This window comes from Microtus pennsylvanicus, chromosome 11, assembly GCF_037038515.1.
Source record: "Microtus pennsylvanicus isolate mMicPen1 chromosome 11, mMicPen1.hap1, whole genome shotgun sequence".
NCBI lineage: Eukaryota > Metazoa > Chordata > Mammalia > Rodentia > Cricetidae > Microtus > Microtus pennsylvanicus.
The window spans coordinates 86,426,848-86,443,193 of record NC_134589.1 but is presented as its reverse complement, the minus strand read 5'-3'; positions in this window follow the sequence as shown (position 1 = coordinate 86,443,193).

The window sequence follows — 16,346 nt, the reverse complement described above, 5'->3', positions numbered from 1 at the left end:
GGAGACCATCCTTGCTGAGGTCGGGCGCGTGGTCTTGGTTGGCGGGGGAGGAGTTCAACCCCAAGTACCAGGAGAAAGAATTTTTGAAAAAAGAGGCCACATCCCAGTGGTCCAAAAGGGTCATATTCCAAAAAATCCACAGATGGTTGCCTTGGGACCACTCCCAAGGTCGTAATCTGTTAGTTCCTAAAACACAGCAAGCTGATAATCACAAGGAGGAAACTCACTGTTTCTTGGGATCATTATCAGAATTGCAGTCTGGTTTTGTCTTCAGCTAGTTCCTGATGCAAGGTCGCTGTACAGGCTAGTCCTGGATTTTTGGTTCTTCTCTTCCTGCTGGGAGAGTCTGGTTTGTTTCCTGATGCAAGGTCGCTGTACACGCTAGTCCTGGATTTTTGGTTCTTCTCTTCCTGCTGGGAGAGTCTGGTTTGTTCAGGTTTTTCAATACGACATGCGATCCAAAGATGACTGTGTCAGTTTACACTTCCAGCAATAAGGTTTTTACTTTACCTACATTTTCTTAGGCATAAGTTGTTAGCAATAATTTTTAATCTTGGTCATTTTTACAAGGATAAGATAAAATCTCAAAGTTTTGGTTTGCATTTCTCTGATGGCTAAAGGATGTTATGTTTAAAAGTTTTTAGATGTCTCAGTCATTTTTAGGTTCATCTGCTGAGAGTTTTCAGTTTAGGTCTGTAACAAATATTTTTATTGGATCAAATTTTTAATAAGTAAGTTCCTGAGTTCTTCATATATTTTTGAAATGGATTTATGATAAATAAAGATCTTTTCCCACTATATAGCCTTGTTATACAAAAGTTTCTCAATTCAGGAGATATAATTTATGGTTTCTCACAATGTTTGTGCCACTGAGGCTGTGTTTGAGACGTGGCAAAATGTGCTTCAAAATTTTTTCTCTGTAAGGTTCAACATAATTTTTATATGATGAGGTCTTTGGCTCATTTAAACTTAAGTTTTGTACATGGAGATGGATGTAGATCTATTTTCATTTTTCTACATGTTGGGGCCTGGTCTTGGCACCAGATAAGATCCAACAGACTACTGCTATAAAATTTCTGGGAGCAATTATATCCCCTTTGACGGTGACCCCTCAAAAGATTTCCATTCGCACCCATCATTTGAGGACACTTAATGATTTTCAACAATTATTGGGGGATATTAATTAGATTAGGGGGTATTTAAACATCCCCCGGGCAAAGTTGTTGCCCTTATTTTCTATTTTGGAAGGTGATCCAAATGTTAATTCAAACAGAACTTTGACTCCCTTGGCTGAAAAGGCTTTAAAACAGGTGGAGAAAGCAATGACTAAGGCACAATTGTGCCGAGTCGATCCTGATTTGCCTATATTCTTATGCATCTTAAAAACTACACATTACCCTACTGGAGTGCTATGGCAAGATGGCCTCTTGTGGTGGATCCATGGTAATTCTTCAGGTACCAAAACCATTCAATATTATCCCGAGTTGGTTGCTTCTCAAGCGGTATTGGGGATAAAACATTGTTTAACATCTTTTGCTACCATGCCAGATAAATTGATTATTCCCTATACCAAGGGACAGGTGGAGACATTGGCAGCTACAGTAAATGAATGGGCTGTTTTGGTTTGCGCTTTTCCTAACCTTATTGATAATCATTATCCAAGACATCCCCTATTAAATTTTGTGGAAAGGAACTTAATGTATTTTCCTAAGGTTACCTTTAAAAAGCCCATTAATATGGCCTTGACTGTTTTTACTGATGGCTCCAAAACTGGCAAAGGTGCCATAGTAATTCAAGGTAGGGATCCCATTTTGCTTGACTTTCGACCTGATTCCCCACAAGTTACGGAATGTATGACCGTGCTAAAAGTTTTTAAAAGATTTCCAGAACCCTTCAATTTATTTTCAGATTCTAAATATGTGGTGAATGCTGTTGCCTCATTGGAGGTGGCTGCCTTTGTTAGAAATTCAAGTACAGTTTCCAATATTTTGTGTCAAATTCAAGCATGCATTTTACAAAGAGATAATCCCTTTTTCATTGGACATATTCGGGCTCATACTTTGCTTCCAGGACCCATGTCTGAGGCCAATGATTTGGCTGACTGCCTTACCCGGTCCATGGCTTTGGTCGTCTCGGGCCCTGTAGAATTAGCACGAGATTTTCATAAGCTTTGGCATGTGCCTGCCAATACCCTTAGAAAAAAATTTCATATTTCCAGACAGATAGCCAGAGAAATAGTTAAAGCCTGTTCTTCATGTGTGACCTTTTTATACCCCCCTAATGTTGGGGTCAACCCTAGAGGGCTGCAACCTAACGCGTTGTGGCAAATGGATGTTACCCATCTGCCTGATTTTGGCAAATTAAAATATTTACATGTATCAGTGGATACCTTTTCAGGCATTATTCATGCCACGCCCCTAGCGGGGAAAAAAGGTAACTCATGTAAAAACACATTGCCTGGAGGCCTGGGCCGCCTGGGGAAAACCCCTACGCCTGAAGACAGACAATGGCCCGGCATATACCTCCCATGGATTTCGTGCCTTTTGTGCACAGCTCCAAGTGACCCACATTACAGGTCTTCCATACAATCCACAAGGACAAGGTATTGTGGAAAGAGCCAACAGAAATATTAAAGAAATTCTACAAAAACAAAAAGGGGGAATAGCTGAATCCGCTTCCCCCAGGGAAAGAATCTCCCTTGCTCTCTTCACACTCAATTTTTTAAACCTGAATGAGTCGGGTACTGCAGCAGCTGAAAAGCATGCAGCAGACCCTATGGAACAAAAGGAATATGTGATGTGGAAAGATGTATTGGATAACAAATGGTATGGACCGGATCTTGTGTTGGCAAGATCCAGGGGAGCTGTATGTGTTTTTCCACAGGGCCAAGAGGCTCCGCTTTGGGTTCCGAGCCGGCTGACACGCATGATCAAGGAAGTTCCTAAGGATGAGGCTGAGTCTCTGGAGAAAGTTCCTGCAGACATCCCTGATGACGTGGATCCAGTGGAAGGCGGAGCACTGAAGGGGAATCCTGTCAGCCTTCCCAAAGGCGATGCCTGTTCGGCATGATGCCATAGTTCTCCCCAGATTTTTACCTTTTAGGAGAAGCACGTAACTTTACAGAGAAAGGGTCCCTGTGCTTTCAGTTGCGTGGGCATGTTTTTGGCAAGCTGCCTGGGTGGCCTTGTGTTGTGCCTGTGGTTGGTTTGCTGCCTTCGAGCCCAGACCAATAGGGATAAGGCTATATTGGGATAAAGTTGTAATCTCTCAGGCATTAGCTACCCTGGAGTGTGGCTCCTTCCCCCAGATATGGTTGTCAGCACTAAGAGATGCTTAGGGCTTCCATCCTGCACAGCCTATGCACCCCATGAGATCTGTCGATCCATTGCACTTGGGTAGGTGTGCGGATGTAGACTCCTGCGACACAGCCTTTGCACCCCCGGGGTTCCTCGAATACCCATTGCACAGGGGAAGGTGTGTCCATGGAAAATATCTTCCATCCTCGATCGACCAACACATCATGAGGTGGGGGTCAGATTGGATGACGTTAGTCCTGCGCTCATTGCTTACAAACAATAAGGGGGAACTGTAGTGAGCCGGACAGGATCGCCATTACAAGATGGCGCCGACATCCTGTCTTGTTTGTTACAAACAACTCCATATTTGGCTATGGCTTTGAGAGCTGCGCTCCCCGCTTCCCGCATGCGCGGTGGATGTAGATTCTTGAGCCTATCCCAGTGCGGTCTGGTGTCAGCTGTTGGTGGCAGCCAATCACAGGGCGACCCGTGTGCCAATTCCCTATTTAAGCGGCTGCCTAAGTGCACCCCTCCCCTTCGCTTCCTGCTCCCCTTCGCTTCCTGCCCCCTCCTTTCCTGCTCCCCATCAATCAAGGGCACTCCAGTAAAGCGTGATCTGAGTGGAATCCTGGTGTGGTGGTCTTTCTTCCGTCACCGGTCAAGAAGTCCGCCACAGAAATGATTGAGAAAAAGGTAGATTATTGATTGAATCTACTTTAATCCAGAAAACATCCATTTTCTCAAAGTATTTTGCATTGATATAAATTTTAGTTTATTTATATAAATTTAAGGTTAATTTTGTTATACTGTATGTATATTTCTACTCTTAAGATATTGTGTTTATACAGCTCAATTAAAAATATAAATATAGTTAAGAAATACAGATTTACCAAAATATAATTAGTCATCTGTAATAGTCAAACTTATAGTCATGCTAGTTAGGTTTTCTAGACATACAAAGATATATTTCAGATAGATGGGTATTCTTCAAACATTTCAAACACCTATAGAATATGTCATTTAAAATGTTTCAATAACTTAGACCTTTCATGACAGTGAGACATGTTTACTCCTGGTAGCACCAATGTACCCTAGAGAAGATGATAGGCATCATAGAAACCCCATATAGGGTTTGTTCTCTTTATGACAAAGGCAAGCCACATGGAAAAAGAACCTGCCCTTGCCTCAGTTGCTGACAGTTGCTGCCCAGACTAGACCAGGAGGACACCAAGAAAGGTGACTGTCCAGCTTTGCCAAGATAAGGTAAACCAGTCCTTCAAAATTCCCTGCTTCACAGGAAACTCTGTCAGATATGCTAGGCCTATAGGTCAAAGATGGATGCCTCAACATTGCAGAGGAAAATTGGGTGACTGTCCAGGCAGGCAGATGTTTCCGTCATTTCTTACATTTTTGGAAGTCACTTGCTTGTATGCCCTTCTTACTCAGGTAATATTCTTTCCTTCTCAGGACTGAATGTAACTGAAGGTTAGATAGCTATAGCTTTTCTTAGTTATGATAAAAAGGTAAGTTAGATATAAACCTTCAGACTCAACAAGATAAGATAATAGAATATTTTCTCTAATTTTGTTAAATACAAACAGATAAGATATTGTAACTGTAATTCTTACTTGATAACTGTTTTGTTATATGTTATTTAATATGTTAAAGTCAAAACTTTCTTTTTTGGTTAGATAGAGAGGTGGAAATAAAATGGTATGCTTCTGTACACTATAAATATGAATTGTTCCCATTGGTTAATAATAAAAGCTGCTTGACCAATAGCCAGGCAGGATAGGGTTAGGTGGAACAATCAAACTGAGGACTGGAATGAGGAGCAGCAAGAGAGATGAGAGCAACCACCCATGAAACAATAGACCAGAAAAAAAACACAGCCATGTGGCAATACATAGATTAATAGAAATGGGTTAATTTAGATAAAAGAGCTAGTTAATAATAAGCCTGAACTATAGGCCAAACAGATTATAATTACTATAAGTTTCTCTGTGATTATTTGGGACTGTGTAGTTGGGACATATCCATTTAAGCATGTGTTAAATGTTTGATCATCGGCATGATGGGGGGGGGGCTATTAAATGAACTCGCTGAAAGTCTTTCAGTTCTATGAGACCTTCCTCTTGAAGGGGATACTAGGACCCTGATCCCTCCCCTCTGTCTCTCCCCCATTTCTCTATTCTCCATCTTCCATGTAAGCAGCTTCCTCAAGACCATACCCATTCCATGATGAACTATGCCTTCATAGGCCTAAAGCAGCCATGGACCAAAAGCTCTTAGCCTGGGAGCCCAAATAAACTTTTCCTTCTTTATTCCCTCAGGTATTTTGTCCTAGTGACTGAGAGGTAACACATCCAAATTTATCCCCTGTTTGTTTATCATCCAGCAATTCCTGGGCATTTGAAATACTTTAGTGTATGTTCCTAAGAGTTAAGGATTTTCTAAGGCATATATATGATATATTATATTATACTATAGATAGATAGATATAGATTTAGATATAGATCTATAGTACTTGTGCTGTAGGCCTTAAAGCTTTCTGCAAAATCATCTAATAACTAGGCAGTGCTCAAATTTCTCCAATTAGTTCATATTTACCTGGTTTGTTTGAATTGAGAGCCAAGCAAGCCCACGTATTACTTTGGATGATGATTTTCAAGTCTCTCTCAATTCATATCAAGTTTTCCTCATGGTCTTACTTCGTTTGACAATAGACAAATGCATCTTTTGGAGAAATAAATCCACCACTCAAAGATCCTAAGTTTCATCTTCGGAAGACCGATCCTTGTAGGGTCTGTCATTCAGCACTCTCTCCACCCATTGTGCTGGTATCACTGGTATCTTTGTAAATGCCCTATCTATATAAAACATATATGAATGTATATGCTGTCTTTCAGACCCTTCTTAGTCTGAGGAACTCACAAGTTACCTGGAAAAGTTATGGATCAAGGGAGAGGAAGAATGTAGACAATTTCTCTAAACTGACTTGCTGAGCTTCATGGGTGAACTCTAGCGAGTTAACTAATTAAAAAGTGGATCCTGCAAGGACAAGGTAGCCTCCTGAGCAGTCATTAGTGATAAACATGCCACTGTTGTCAGGGGCTATGGAACCACATGTGTCACTGTGGTGCCATCCCTCTGGACAATGCGACTCTTGTTTCTTTCAACAGAACACATTCACAATAACAAGTCAGGGCTAATTCAAGATTTCATTTTGAACATGTAGATCGCTAGCCAAAGCATTCTCCCTACCCAAACTATGCAAACCATGTAATTCTCTGGAAGTTTTGATTTTTAGCCCGTTCTTCTCTGAGATACCCTGCAAGCCCTGTGTCCTAAGGCTATGTTAGGAAGGGCTGGTCCTACTGCTCAGGAAAGGTGGCTGATGAAGTCTTATTTCATTCTGAGAATCTGCTTTTTTTTTTAACTTTGAATGTTCCCTTATCAGAAAGAAATGCAGGGAGGGGAAATGGCACATGGAGCCAGCTTATGAAAATGAAGTGAAATGACCATGTCATAAGACATGTGCTTGTTAGAGTGTGGGAACGCGATGGCCAGCCCTAACCTGAGGGCACTGGGCTTTCGCCTGCTCAGAAATGAGCTGCTCTAGCCCATCCTAGTCATTAGAGTGCTCAGATCTGAGTAATATTTACGAAGGTCTCTTGTGATGACTAAAGAGACAATGTGGAGCCAGCCATCCCTTAAGGACTGTTGGCCTTTTGCTCTGGAATGCTGGAGAGAGCCTAGTGGCCTGAGGGTGAGATAAGGACGGGATAACGGACTGTGAAGTTGCCTTTGTTGCTGTAAAACCTGTTTATTGTGTTGGGCAGTGTTCCTGCAGGCCTTTAATCCCAGCCCTGGGGAGGCAGCGACAGGAGGATCTCTGTGAGTTCCAGGCAAGTCTGTTCTACAGGGTGAGTTCCATGACTGCCAAGGCTACAAGGGGAAACTCTGATTCAGAAAAAGAGAGAGAGAGAGAGAGAGAGAGAGAGAGAGAGAGAGAGAGAGCGAGCAAGCAAAAACAAAAGCAAAAACACCTAACCTTAAGTCTTCCTCTGTAGGGCATGCTCTTTGGCTCTGAGACTGATGGCCTTCTGGTAACAGTCAGAAAACATTTGTTTGCCCTAAATTCAAATTGAACCTAAATCTTTGGTTTCTCCCAGTGGATTTACAACAACAGTGCGGGGGGGGGAGGGGGGAGAAGCAGAGAGAGAGAGAGAGAGAGAGAGAGAGAGAGAGAGAGAGAGAGAGAGAAATAGAAAGAGAGAAATAGAGAGAGAGAAATAGAGGGAGAGAAATAGAGACACCAAACCACAGAGAGGGGAAGAGAGGGGAGGGAGGAGAGAGCAAGAGGGAGGGAAGAACAGAGAGAGAGAGAAATAATCCATGGATCCCAGGTGTAGACCTTGCCCCATTTTGTTACCAGTTGTCTCCAGAACTCCGTGCTGAAGTATTTGGTGAGCTCTCTAGAATGGCACAGGGAAAGTGCTAGGACCCTGGAGAACCTGAAGCAGATTGGAGCACCTTGGTTCTGAAGAATGGATTATACTCTAACAGGGTTGTAAAAGCCTCTCTGTGAAATTTGCTGCTCTCATCGCTTTGTTTTTCTTCATCCTTCCTGATGAGTTTCGAAGTTTATGTTTGCTTTGCCTTCTTTATCCTTTTAAGGAAAATCTGGCCTTATGGAGAACTTTGTTTGGTCTCCTTAAGACTTTTTAGTGGACACAAATTAGTGTAAATGATTTCTCACTGATGTATGGTCTCTCTTCTACTCACTTATCTGACATGGGATTCCCCTCTGTATGCTATCAAGCAGTGAGTGGTTACAACCTACACACACATGCTTATTTCAAAGGATATCCATTTCCAACTATCAGCACCAAAGCCAACTTTCACCCATTTAATTATGTACTATGTCTTCAGGTTTTCTGTATTTTGTTGTTGGTGATTTTAATTTTCGAGACAGGGTTTCTCTGTGTAACAGTCCTGGCTGTCCTGGAACTCACTCTGTGATGGAGGAAGGTCATTGGTTAAAAAAATAAAGAAACTGCTTGGCTGGCCTTCATAGGTTAGAACACAGGTAGGTGGAGAAAACAGAACAGAATGCTGGGAGGAAGAGGAAGTGAGCTCAGACTGGACAGCTCTCCTCTCGGGAGCAGATGCCTCAGAAGAGACGCCATGCCCCGCTCCCGGGCAGACACATGCGATGAAGCTCCGACCCAGGATGGACGTAGGCTAGAATCTTCCCGGTAAGACCGGTGCTCACAGATTATTAGAGATGGGTTGATCGGGATATCAGAATTAGCCAGTAAGGGCTAGAGCTAAAGGGCCAAGCAGTGATTAAATGAATACAATTTGTGTGTTGTTATTTCGAGGCATAAGCTAGCCAGGCGGCAGAGGTGCTGGGGACGGAGCCCCGCCACTCCAGTACAACAACTCTGTAGACCAGGCTGGCCTCAAACTCACAGAGATCCGCCTGCCTCTGCCTTCTGAGTGCTGGAATTAAAGGTGTATGTCACCACGGCCCAGCTGGTAGTGGGCTTTTATCTCTCCAACACTCATGGTTGATGTTAGGAGCATAGGGAAGATCTCTGCATTTGTGTTTAATGACGAGGGTCCTGTGTGTAGCGGACTCCCAGAGTCTCTGTGTTTCATGCTACTGGTAGTGCTCATCTGCACGCCTGCTTCCTTGATGGCCCAGACGTTCTCACAGGTCTTTGTGTCGCTGCTGCTGCTGCTGTTGTTGTTTTGGTGGGGGTAGCATGGGCACAGATGTTTCCTGGTCACACTTCAGACAGAGAGTTTGGAGGCCAGAAAAGAATTCTAAGTCATACTTTACAAGTCATCACCCTGCCCCCACCCCAAGTAATCTCAGCCAGTTTTCACAGCAGAGACTTCTCAAAGCTCATCACCCTGCTTTGAACTCCACTGCCTTGTCAGGGCCTTCTTTTCCAAGGCAATGGATGACAGCCCTGAATCTCTGCTTCTCAGAGAAAAAAGACGCCCATGCGCGCTCTTCTGCCGCCCCCTTTCCCTCTAACACGTTTAAGATCTGACACAGTTGCAATGAAGCCAATGTTGGTATCAGATTCCAAGTCTCGGGAAGAGACATTGGATACTTTAAAAATTTATAAATGCTCTTCTGGGATGCAAATTTCATAGGGACAGCTTTTGGGTTTAAAACAGACTATGCTCTTGACAGTGCAATTGTGAATTTTGCCTCCTAGGTGGCTTTGGAAGCCAAATCCCAGGACAGTTATTGTATGAGAACAGAATTGCTTTACCACCTAATAGTGAAGCCTCGGACATATTAATGAAGAAAAATTAAAGTTTATTATCATATATGATTAAAAAATTATCTTAGGGAGTGAATTTCCATTTTTCCTCCTTCCCTCCCTCCTTCCCTCTGTCTTAGCCAAAAGACTAGTGTATACAATATATCTTATGGAATACCAGGGTCTATCTGTGGTCCTGCCTAATTGGCCTCTGTTCAGTCTGAGGACCTGGGATTTTATTGAACACGCTATGGTGCTAAGTGAACCGCTAAACAATAAAAGATAAGGATTTTGGTAAAAAGAGTTCTCACATGCCTTCCTGTCCTCTCCTCAAACCCCATGAAAATGACACTGAAGGAATTATGAAAACTAACCAGGACAAAGAGAAGAGGTGACAGTTCCTTTCCATCGCAAATGGGAGAACTCGCGCAGCGCTGGAAGCGGGGAAGCAACAACAAACCAAGCAGCAACTGAGAAGGAGGGATGGGGACACACAGGTGCCTAGATCTTGGGAGGGGTATGCCATGAGGCCAGCCCCATTGTACCACAGACATCTAAAAGCTACTAGGTACATGAATAAACACACACACACACACACACACACTGTTAAAGGGACAGAGAAATAAACACACCAGATGTTTAGATTCATTATTTTACCTGAATACAAAGACTTGAAAGCGATGTGACTATCTGGAGATAGGATTATGATATGAGACGAATAAGATGTGTTGAAAACAACAATACAGACAAGTAAGAGCCCTTTGCAGGTAGCACATCCCGAGATGAAAAGGAGGAAAAACAAAAAATTGGAGGCGTTTCAGGATAATGTGCCTTTTCAGCAGAATATATCAAAAGTTTGAGGGTCCTAACCAGGGCCAACTCAGCCTCCTTTTCTTTCTAGAATCCCGGGAGGCAGGTGGTCAAGTTTCATCCCCTGAGTAGCAAAGTGAGGGCTCCTTCTGTGGAAACACTGACCTATCTGGAACCTACAACCTTCAGAGAGCACACACATCACCCGGCTCAACATAAATTCGACACTGCAGGTAATAGCAAGAAAACACCATCACTTCTGGCTTTGTTTGAAGCGTGACTCTGACAGCCCCAGCAGGTGACCTCAGGTAATCTCACCAACCTGGTCTTGAAATTTCCTCTAAATTAGAAAAGTGAGTGCAGAGTTGTGATGAAGATGAAATGAGATCCATATGTAAAAGCTTCGAAGGGAGTTAGAGACACTTAATAAATAGCATCTTTTTTTTTCATTAGTTCATGGCAATCGATAATTATAGTAAAAGTGAGTCCTCTTGGAATAATTAAGTTACTCTGGCCCAGTAACCTTTGGCCGAATATTACTCTGAGAATATTATATTGGCTTGCTTTAGACTCTTGCTAAGTGGCCTAGCTGTTGCCTGAGAAACAGTGATTTAAGCTAGACATATGGATTTCTGCCTAAGTGTGATAGATGAGGTAAGATAATAGAGAGAAAAAGAGGGACGCTCAGGAAGTGGGAGGGAGGGGAATTGACTTTGGTTTTCTTCAGAGGGTGAGTGTCATTTTTCTTAGATTTGGCATCATGTCTTGTTTGATCACTTGGGATCTAGGTATCAAATACCACTGCATACTTCATAAAAGTAGCAGATTTTGCAGAGGGATTTGAAAGGTTCAGAGCTAGGGAGGAAAGGAAGAGGTTGCTCTTGCCACCCGTTGCCAGCCTGGAGAAGAACAGCTATGACACAATGGGGTGCAGAATAATTAGGATGAGGGAGAGCAGTTGAGGACACGCACCGACATCCAAGCCCTGGCTAGTCAGCTTCCTTCGATGCCTCACAGCCCCAACCCTAACCCAAATAGCTGGCTTACGATGTAGCTGTTTAAAGGTCTCATTTGACAAATGAGGAAATACAAACAGAGAGGCTAAATAATGATTTGCCTGTGGTTGAAATCTTAGCAGAGCCAAGATTTGTGCCCAGGTGAGCCTCGCTTCCAAGTCCATCTCCTTTTCCTATTCTTTCACTCTCTCTTTCCCAGGACATGATTCATCTTTATGAAATAAGTGCATGCAATCTTTTGTAAGGCATAATGGAGTGTATAAATCTGAGACGTTTTAGGTATTATATCACATTTGAAAACCAAAAGACACCTAGAAGTCAGAGGAGCAGTGAAAGTCAGGCAACGCTAAATGCATTTAGTTTGCTTTCTACTGGTGGGACAGGTTGGACAGACAAAGGGAATATGGGGCTGGAGTGGAGAGAAGTGGAGACAAATGGGAGGTGGTGAGTCTTGGTATTTCAAGAGAAAAACATAATAGTAATATTCTTTCTTGGCACTAGAAATTGCTGGTTTTAAGCATTTGTTTTCTCCATTACAAAATTGTATGAGCATAGTGTGATTTTTCTTAGTTTCAAATTAAGTGTCCCAGATACTGCCTTAGCTTTTACCATGACAACACAACTTTGTGCCCTTTTTCTCTTCATCTGTAACCTTTAGCTTTTTTTTTTTTTATTAATAGCCTACAACCAGGTGAGACACTGCATGCATGCACATCACCCAAAGAGCCACTGTCAAGGCCCATCCTGGCTCAGGTAAGCGTCGATTGTGCTTTTCCAGCAAGCTCCTGGCTAAAGCCCATCTGACCCTGAGCCATCCCACAGCAAGAACAAACACTTCTGCTGTAAAATCAGGAATCTATACTTTTCAATCAACCTATCAGCTTGTGTTTAGCAAGTATGTGCTTTGTGAACTGTCCTGTGCAATAAAGCAAAACACAAGCCTTAATTACATTGCTTTCAGGATTTTTAAAATCTGAAGGCAATGTAAATGCCAGGGACAGCAGAATATTATATGGAGGAACTGTGAGGCTCATCCATTGCAGGGGTAGGAGAAAGCATTGTAACAATACACTGCCTGCAATGAGAACTTCACAGTGGACACTTCTATCCAGAGCTGGGATGGGGCGTGGAGGAATCAGTTTTCTTATTTTAGAAGTATGGAAATGGGTTGGATAGGTTCAATGACACACCTAAGGTCACCCCGCTAGTAAGCTGGCAGAGCTAGGAATTAAATCAGCTAAGTTCTGTGAGGGCGAGTAATCAGATGATCGTGATGGCACTATGATGGTGGTGGTAAGGCTGGTCCTGAGGGTGATGATGGCACCGGGGGTGCTCACAGTAATGCTAACAAAGGATAAAAGATGGGAAAGACAGAGTAGGGACTTTCTCCCTTAAACAAAGCCTACCCCTGCTCTCTTTTTTGCTAGAGTAATTTGTTCTGGATGAAGGAGAAGGCTGAGTGACTTCAACCAATAAAGCTAGGACAAAGAGAGGGCCTGGGTCATCCCAATGTGCTCTTGGCATCTTTGGGTCTCCTCAGTGTGCCATACAGAGGATGGAAGGAAAAAATCCACATTGCAACTCACAACCGCGGTTGCAAAAACACCCAGGAGTTTCACTGACTGCATCTGGCAAGCATTTCGTCTTCCCTTAAATAAAATAAATTCCCTTAATAAAGCCAATGGAGGCAGAGTTGGTGGCGGGGGTGAGGGGTAAAGAGGACAGGAATGATTTATGTCAGGGCGAGGAGGGGGCCTTGACGCCTCAGAACTACCTATTTAGAACTGCTCGATCTACAGCCAAGTTATACGCTGGGTTCCCTTTTTGTGCCAATCTTACATTTTAAAAAAATATAACTTTTATGAATATCATCATTAGCGCTATAAGCACAGGGAAGTATAAGTTAATTCTACAGTAAAGTGATTATTAAATCCATTAGTCATATACTGGGAATCCATAATTAACTTATTCTCCAGCATCAAGTAAATGATTCTACTGTGTGCTTTAAGAAAGCAATTGTTCACTAATATGCAAAATACAGCAGAACTATTAGATCATAAAGCCATGCAATCTTATAATTAAATTATAAATTTTACATATTTTAATAATGTGCTTTATATACTTTAATTGTTTTCTACGCAAGATTAAAAGGAGGTGCCATGGTTTTCCTCAGACATATTATATCTTGACCTGAACCATGCAATACTTAATAATAATTGATGGGTATCTACCAGGGGTGGCAGCAGTCTTTTGGCGGTATCAGATATTTCTTCGGACGATTGCAGAGGGCGAGGATACAGGTGTGCATTCGTTTTAGGTGGAGTTACGGCAATACTCCTGGGCTTCCTTTGTTTCCCCCTTTTGCTGTTATAACAGCCAATGGCATCCACATTCTTTGCAGGCCACACAAATGGACTGCCCCCCCCCACTCACACTGCTTTGGCTGTACATGTGGGTAAAGGCAACACGCACATTAAATTCTCTGCAGGGAACTGGTGCACCCGCATCAACAATCTATTGTGGTTATTGTACTCTGGATTAAATAATGATGCCATTATTTTCCATGTGCAGAATTAAATGTATTTGAAAGAACCACGGATCCGTGCTAAGGGGAACTGCTTCAGTTTTTCTAAATCCTGACTGCTGCAGAGGGAACTGTACCATGGGTTCCCCTTTCTTTTCCCTTGGGTAGCACTAAACTCCCCCGGGCATGGTTACTCTGTCCCGGCCTGCTTTCCAGTTTCTGGAAGTAATGTCTAGAAGATGCCCTCTGCATGAGGGGAGTAAATGGTTCATTCATTCCTCCAGGCATTCAGCAAACACACTGAGGCTATACTGGAAGCTCAGCTTTGAGCTCAACATTAGAGGGACAGAGATGCAAAGAAGAAAGGTATTATGGTTGGGCCCAGGGATAAGTCGATCACCAAGACTTATGTAGGACGTTAAGGATATTAGCTCTCCAGGCTTGCCTTAATAATATAGCACACGGGTCAGGTGACTTGAAAGAAGGTCACTTTCACAACTCTGGAGGACTGAAGAACCCAAAACCAAGGCTCTCCTGAGGCTTCCATCCCTAGCTTTCGGATGACTATCTTTTCCTTGTGTCTTTGTTTGATCTTTCCACTATGTGGGTCTGTGTCTAGATCTTCTCTTCACATAAGTTATAGATTTTTCTGCTCCTCTCTCCCGGGTAAGTTTCTCTGCCAAGGCCAGCCAGATCAAGCTGAACTGAAAAAAGTCTAACAGTAGGTTTATTGAACAAAGAAACTCCTGGGCGAGTCCACTGGTCTCAGAGAATGAGGCCAGAGAAGTTGTGTGATCCAGGACAGGAAGGTTTTATAGATTGTAGGTGATGATGTGTCCACCACAAGCTGGGTTTGTGTCCAACTATGGTCAAAAGCTGAAGGCTTAGGTAGGGGACTTGGGTGACTGGCGGCATCAGGGGAGGAAGTTGCAATATTCACCAAGAATTCGGAACTGGATGTTGTGGCACCTTTCCTTTGTTTGGAGACTCTCTGAGCAGGTCTTGCCTTCAAGAAGACAGGCCATAGAAAAATGAACATGTAGCTGAATAATGGCAAATACATCCACTTAAGGAAATAAATAATACATCCATTTAAGGAAATAAAGATGACTACATCTAAGAACAACACCCCACCCCTTCCAGATTCCATGTGCCCTCCCTTCCCCCACCCCTTGCACACTCAGTCCAGCCATACTCAAGACAAATGCCCTCCGTGTGAACTGTCTGTCCTTTTCACTTTCACTGGGGAAACCCTCCCCCTGAGGAATAGGCAGGAGCAGAGTTGTTACACGTGCCTTGGGAAACAACCCCCACCCCTGCGCCCCACCCCCACCTATCCCAGGGCCCAGCAAAGCTGTAGCACTTCTGCTGGCGCACTTCCAGTGACTGTAGTGTGCCTCGGCTCCTGACTGCCAGGATACCTTTCCATCCACGCCGCAATGCTAACAATAATTGTTCCATTTTATTGTGGTTATTCTTAAACTTAACTTGTAAAATCAATTTTGTCACAGGTATGTATCGGAAGAAAATAGTTTGTATAGGTTTAGCATTAGCCATGATTCCAGGCATCTTCTGCAAGTCTTGTAACATATCTTGCGGAGGGTTAGGTCTCAAACCCAGGGCAAACAGCCGAGGTGCCTATTTGAAAGATCCAAGTGGATCTGGTCGCTAGGTTCTTCCATAATTCTTCAGTCTCTATCTGTTACACTGTAAGAGTTATGGGGTACAGCCACCAGAATACCCTACTCCCTACCCTAAACTTCTCCAGCCCCGGGGCTGGGCTGCTCTTGCTGGAGTTGCCCGTCACTATTGTAAGCAATTTTGATTACCCAGCCCTATTTCATTTACCCTTTACTCTTCTGGCTCTCCTCTCCCCCGCTCCCTGCCTAGCCCCCCATACTGTCTTGCTAAAGGTTGTGCTCACTCTGGACTCTCCCAGATGTCCCTGTCGTCCCTGATTGTGAACAACAGTAAACCGTTGCCTCTACCATACCTAGAAGCAGCCACTCCTTTTCACCTCCTTTTTTCCACTCACAGAGAAGCTTTCACTTTCTAAAGTCAATATCTTGGTACCTCTCTACTTAAAAATCTCAGACTTGAAAAAGGGGAATTGTGATTTGAGCACAGATTATCACCCACATATGGCTGTTGTGCTCCAGGATCGGAATGGGAAATGGGAGAAGTTATTATTGTAACCATTGTTCCTAGAAGTACATCTGTTGATGTTTTTCCACTGCTTGGAGCAGTGTTCCTTGAAGAATGCTTCACCTATCTCCAACGGGCATTTCTGCTCTGAGCAAACCGCTACACCAAGCGCCTGAGGACTCGAAGAAGTGTCTGTGCTGTGAGAGCGGCTCCAAAAAGGCAGTTCAGGGAAGGCAAGCGTGTTTGGCCCTGGACATCCCAGGCTTTT